The following is a 6,751-nucleotide window of genomic DNA, read 5'->3' on the forward strand; positions in this document are numbered from 1 at the left end:
TTCTGGGTCACTACTCTTTCTTGCTGTCAGATACATTTCCCTTTTCCGGTTACAAGATATTTTTATACCCTTAGTAAGCCATGGTTTCTTACAAGGTTTCTTACGAGTATATTTAACTATTTTCTTGGGGAAGCAGTTTTCAAATGCATTTACAAAAATGTCATGAAATAAATTATATTTTAAATTGGCATCAGGTTCACGGTACACCTCATCCCAGTCTAACTGCTGTAGGCTTTCCCTGAAATTTGCAATTGTTAAATCGTTGACTGAACGTAATACTTTGGAGGACTGTTTAGTATTGCTGAATGGAGCTATGTCATATATTGTAACTAGCTGTGCACCATGATCAGAAAGACCATTCTCAACAGGCTGAGCATTTATCTGGTTAAACTTATCTTGGTCTATAAAGAAGTTATCTATCAGTGAGCTGCTATCCTTTACCACCCGAGTAGGAAAATCAATAACGGGTGTCAAATTGAAAGAACCGAGTAATACTTCAAGGTCATTTTTCCTATTACCCTCTTTCAGAGAATCTACATTGAAGTCCCCACAAATAATAATTTGCTTCCCCCTGTCTGACAGATAGCACAACAAGGAGTCCAAATTTTTCAGAAATAGATGAAAATTTCCTGATGGGGACCTATATACAGTTACAATTATAAATGTGCCTTTATTTAATTTAAGCTCACAGGCACATGCTTCTATATGTTTCTCTACACAAAACTTTTTTGTTTCTATACATTTTGCACAATGATAACTTTTGACATATATGGCAACTCCTCCTTTCTCCATATTTTCTCTCATTACATGTGCAGAGAGCTTATAACCACTTACATTTACCTTATCCATATCAGTAACAATGTGATGCTCAGACAGGCATAGTATATCTATTTCAATCTCAGCTTCTAAATCTTCTAAACAAACCAGAAGCTCATCTACTTTATTCTTTAAACTCCCAATATTTTGATGAAATATACTTACATTATTTTTAATTATACTTTTATGAGAACCTTTCCTTATTCTAACATTTGCAGTATTCTCCTGTCTGAGTTTCTCATTGTGCTTAGGCCTAGTTCCTATACCAGTGGTCACATGGTGTTCAGAGAGGCAGATTATGTCAACTGGGTTGGGTGACTTTAATTCATCAATGGAATTACCTAGGACTGAGATACAACTTGGTGGAGATAAAATTTCTGGTGATTGGTGAAAATTTATAATTGATAGCTGTGATTGGTGATCCAATGTGCTAGAATTGTGCTGTTTAATTTGTCTCTAGTATGCCTATCGGTTGCATCACTTCACTCTTTTCAGCTCTGAGGGCATTGTGAGCACATAAAGATGCGTAGGAAATAGTGTCTCCCGCCAAGTATGAGATCCTGGTTAGAGATTTCGCCAGATGTTAAGCAGCCCACATTACAGAACTGTCATACGGTTTCTACTTTATGACAATTCTGGGGCCGGTCTCGGTAGCCGAGCGGTTCTAGGCGCTTCTGTACGGAACCGCGCGCTGCTACAGTCGCAGGTTCGAATCCTGCCTCGGGCATGGATGTGTGTGATGTCCTTAGGTTAATTAGCTTTAAGTAGTTCTAAGTTCGGAGGAAGGCAATGGCAAACCACCTCCACTAGAACCTTGCCTAGTAAGGCAGTGCGGGTCTCCCGCGTCGCTCCCCTACGCTCTGCAAAGAAGTATGGGACTCATCATCATCATCATCGGTTCTAAGTTTAGGGGACTGCTGACCTCAGCTGTTAAGTCCCATAGTGCTTAGAGCCATTTGAACCATTTGAACAATTCTGGGTCGCAATCTGCAGGGGCAATGAAAATGCTCCTGCAGCGTTTTCGGTTGGAAGTGTTTGATCACCCGCACAACACGCCGTAATTGGCCCCCTCTGTGTTTCATCTCTGCTCACATTAACTACTGTCTATCAAGACAACATTTTCGCACAGACAACGTGCTATAGATGAGCGGAGAAAACTGATGGGAAGGACAGGTGGTTGACTTCTATGACGAGAGTATCGCAAAGTTGGAACAACGCTACGACAAATGTCTAAGTTGGAGTGGTGACTATGTAGAGCAGTGGCTGGAAGCTGTAGCTAACTGCTGCAGATAAAATATTTATGATTTTCAAAGTGGTTTCCATTTCTCGAGCAATCGGATCTTACTTTCCGAATAGCCCTAGTATGATACCACGTTCAAACTCAATTAAACCTTGAATACCTGCCACTGTAGCAGCAGTAACCTATCTAACCACTGTGCCAGACACTTGTCTTATATAGGCGTTGCCGAGTGCAGCACCGTATTCTGCCTGTTTACATATCTCTGTATTTGAAAACGCATGCCTATACCACTTTCCCTGGCGCTTCGGTGTAAGTAATGTTGTTACCGAGTCTCAATCACGCTACTCATCCGAATAGAACGGTATTACTAGAGAATTTTATGTTCATCTTTGGCCTCTCATATTTGACAATAACGTCGATGGTCAATGGAGTGGTAGGGGTGTCTCGCTTCCTGCTCCTTTCGAGGAAGTTAAAACGGTCAGCATGTAAACCAAGGGTGGATCTGATCTTGACTCACTTCGGCCGATTACCTCCATAAACTTCGACTATATGACTGTCGTTCGAGCTGTAAACACCCATATTTCTAATTTGTTCGACAAAATACTCGTAATTGCCATTCACCAGAGTTGTGTGCCTGGACTCGTGATAATATCTTCTGTTATCGAATACGATACAGCAGTGCCTGTGTTATTTCGAATTACGGTGTAAAGATCCTTCGGACACGCATGCCTGTCCGAAGAAACCGTGGTGACTACAGTCGTTATTAAGTACATAAAATATACTCGCAATTGCGAATACGGGTAACCGTCCGCGGTATAATGGAATGATGAGACAAAATTTGCGTCGTATCGGGAATCTAACCCAGACATCCCGCTTAACGCGAGCGGTCGCCTTACCATTTAGCTACCTGAGCATGGCTCTAGACCAGACCCAAACTTCGTACGTCGTTAATGACGTGTCTGCAACCTGCTCTCGTACATCCACTATGTACACTACTGGCCATTAAAACTGCTACACCAAGAAGAAATGCACATGATAAACGGGTATTCATTGGACGAATATATTATACTTCAACTGACATGTGATTACATTTTCACGCAAGTTCGGTGCATAGATTCTGAGACATCAGTACCCAGAACAACCACCCCTGGCCGTAATAACGGCCTTGATACGCCTGAGCATTGAGTCAAACAGAGCATGGATGACGTGTACAGGTACAGCTGCCCATGCAGCTTTAACGCAATACCACAGTTCATCAAGAGTAGTGACTGGCGTATTGTAACGAGGCAGCTGCTCGGCCACCATTGACCAGACGTTTTTCAGTTGGTGAGAAATCTGGAGAATGTGCTGGCCAGGGCAGCAGTCGAACGTTTTCTGTATCCAGAAAGGCCCGTACAGGACCTGCAACATGCGGTCGTGCATTATCCTCCTGAAATGTAGGGTTTCACAGGGAGCGAAGGAAGGGTAGAGCCACGGGTCGTAACACATCTGAAAAGTAACGTCCCACTGTTCAAAGTGGCGTCAATGCGAACAAGAGGTGTAACCAATGGCACCCCATACCATCACGCCGGGTGATACGCCAGTATGGCGATGACGAATACACGCTTCCAATGTGCGTTCACCTTGATGTCGCCAAACACGGATGCGACCATCATGATGCTGTAAACAGAACCTGGATTCATCTAAAAACATGACATTTTGCCATTCGTGCAGCCAGGTTCGTCGTTGAGTACACCATCGCAGGCGCTCCTGTCTGTGATGCAGCGTCAAGGGTAACCGCAGCCATGGTCTCCGAGCTGATAGTCCATGCTGCTGCAAACGTCGTCGAACTGTGTGTGCAGATGTTTGTCGTCTTGCAAACGTCCCCATCTGTTGACTCAGGGATCGAGACGTGGCTGCACGATCCGTTACAGCCATGCGCATAAGATGCCTGTCATCTCGACTGCTGGTGATACGAAGCCGTTGGGATCCAGCACTGCGTTCCGTATTGCCCTCTTGAACCCACCGATTCCATATTCTGCTAAAAGGCATTGCATCTCTACCAAGGCGAGCAGCAATGTCGCATTACGATAAACCGCAATCGCGATGGGCTACAATCCCCCCACAAGTTGGAAACGTGATGGCACTCATTTTTCCTCCTTACACGAGGCATCACAACAACGTTTCAGGCAACGCCTTCAACTGCTGTTTGTGTATGAGAAATCGGTTGGAAACTTTCCTCATGTAAGCACGTTGTAGGGTGTCGCCACCGGCGCCAACCGTGTGTGAAAGCTCTTAAAAGCTAATCATTTGCATATCACAGCATCTTCTTACTGTCGGTTAAATATCTCGTGTGTAGCACGTCATCTTTATGGTGTAGCAAAATGGTTCAAATGGCTCTGAGCACTATGGGACTCAACTGCTGAGGTCATTAGTCCCCTAGAACTTAGAACTAGTTAAACCTAACTAACCTAAGGACATCACAAACATCCATGCCCGAGGCAGGATTCGAACCTGCGACCGTAGCGGTCTTGCGGTTCCAGACTGCAGCGCCTTTAACCGCACGGCCACTTCGGCCGGCAATATGGTGTAGCAATTTTAATGGCCAGTAGTGTATGTTCCCGTACATGGGAGACATGTTACTTGAAATTCAATTTTCCGGTGTTGGCGGATGTGTTGTTGACGATTACGATGAAAAGTTCCTTTTCCCTTACATGCATGGTAATTTGCACTCACAGGTTAAGATATGTATAGTGTAGCTACCTCGGGCACCAGCTGCACTGGTTGGTCTTAACGACGATCTTTGGGACGGGAGATGGGTTGGGCAATATGTTTTTTTACATGGCCAGAGTGTGCAGCATGACACGTACTTCGAAGTCGAACAAAAGGTTCCGTTGTTGTTGTTGTGGTCTTCAGTGCTGAGACTGGTTTGATGCAGCTCTCCATGCTACTCTATCCTGTGTAAGTTTCTTCATCTCCCAGTACCTATTGCAACCTACATCCTTTCTGAATCTGCTTAGTGTATTCATCTCCTGATCTCACTCTACGATTTTTACCCTCCACGCTGCCCTCCAATACTAAATTGGTCATCCCTTCATGCCTCAGGACATGTCCTACCAACCGATCCCTTCTTCTAGTCAAGTTGTGCCACAAACTCCTCTTCACTTTAATTCTATTCAATACCTCCTCATTAGTTATGTGATCTACCCATCTAATCTTCAGCATTTTTCTGTAGCACCACATTTCGAATGCTTCTATTCTCTTCTTGTCCAAACTATTTATCGTCCACGTTTCACTTCCATACGTGGCTACACCTCATACAAATACTTTCAGAAGCGATTTCCTGACACTTAAATCTACACTCGATGTCAACAAATTTCTCTTCTTCAGAAACGCTTTCCTTGCCATTGCCAGTCTACATTTTATATCCCCTCTACTTCGACCATCATCAGTTATTTTTCTCCCCAAACAGCAAACCTCCTTTACTACTTTAAGTGTCTCATTTCCTAATCTAATTCCCTCAGCATCAGCCGACTTAATTCGAGTACATTCCATTATTGTGGTTTTGCTTTTGTTGATGTTCATCTTATATCCTCGTTTCAAGACACTGTCCATTCCGTTCAACTGCTCTTCCAAGTCCTTTGCCGTCTCTGACAGAATTAAAAAAGGTTCTAATGAGTTTTATTCCGTTTTTGTCTGTGCTGTGGTACGGTTGTAAGGTGGAAGTGCGGCTGCTCTCATGTACTGTAGGGTAGTGAAACACGCGTGAACGCTCGTTAGCGTGAATATGAGAATACTCATGAACGTAATGTAAGAAAACATACCAGTTCCGAGGCATGTACAGTGAATTGTGCATGAATCACTGAAGTATCAAGGTACACAATGTTTGACAACTGAGAGTGATAGGGTGATGATTACAATCTCGGTTTGTATGTGAATAATAATAAGAATTGCGACTTGTATTTCGCTTTGTGTGGGCAGGGGAAGACAAGGTAATGCTTGCTGCAGTATGTCACTTGGCGAGCCATATTGATGCAAGATGTCCACATCTACACTTTGAGACCTTAACTTTTCCCGGGGAATTGAATGTTCAAATAACTTACGGGTTTGATGATGGGTGCCGTTGTCGACCACCGCCGATATTTCGACAGGAGCACACCCTGCCATTCTAAAGGCACAACTGCAAGGAGGAAGCAATGTGCAAGGGAATTTAATACCTCGGTTCACAGAGGAGGAACAAGGAAGATACCACACACAGAACAAGTAACCGCAGAGTCAACACACAACCAAAGATAACCATCATCAGAAATATCGATAGTGGCTATTAATCACAGAGATGGTGAATTTTGTTTAAATGCTGCTTGGAATCCGGCTCTGTCTCTCATCAAAAAACAGAGGGATAGAATTAGTGCTACCCCAGCTGTTGATTAATAGTCACTATCGATATTTCTGATGTTGGTTATCTTTGGTTGTGTGTTGCCTCTGCGGTTACTTGTTCTGTGTGTGATATCTTCTTGTTTCTCCTCTGTGAACCGAGGTATTAAATTCCCTTGCGCATTGCTTCCTCCTTGCAGTTGTGCCTTGAGAATGGCAGGGTGTGCTCCTGCCGAAATATCGGCGGTGGTCGACGACGTCACCCGGCAGCAAACCCGTAAGTTATTTGAATACATCTACACTAATTGTCAGCACTGTGGTGGGACACACAGTCTCAGGGTG

Source organism: Schistocerca americana, chromosome 6 (genome assembly GCF_021461395.2).
Source record: "Schistocerca americana isolate TAMUIC-IGC-003095 chromosome 6, iqSchAmer2.1, whole genome shotgun sequence".
Taxonomy (NCBI): domain Eukaryota; kingdom Metazoa; phylum Arthropoda; class Insecta; order Orthoptera; family Acrididae; genus Schistocerca; species Schistocerca americana.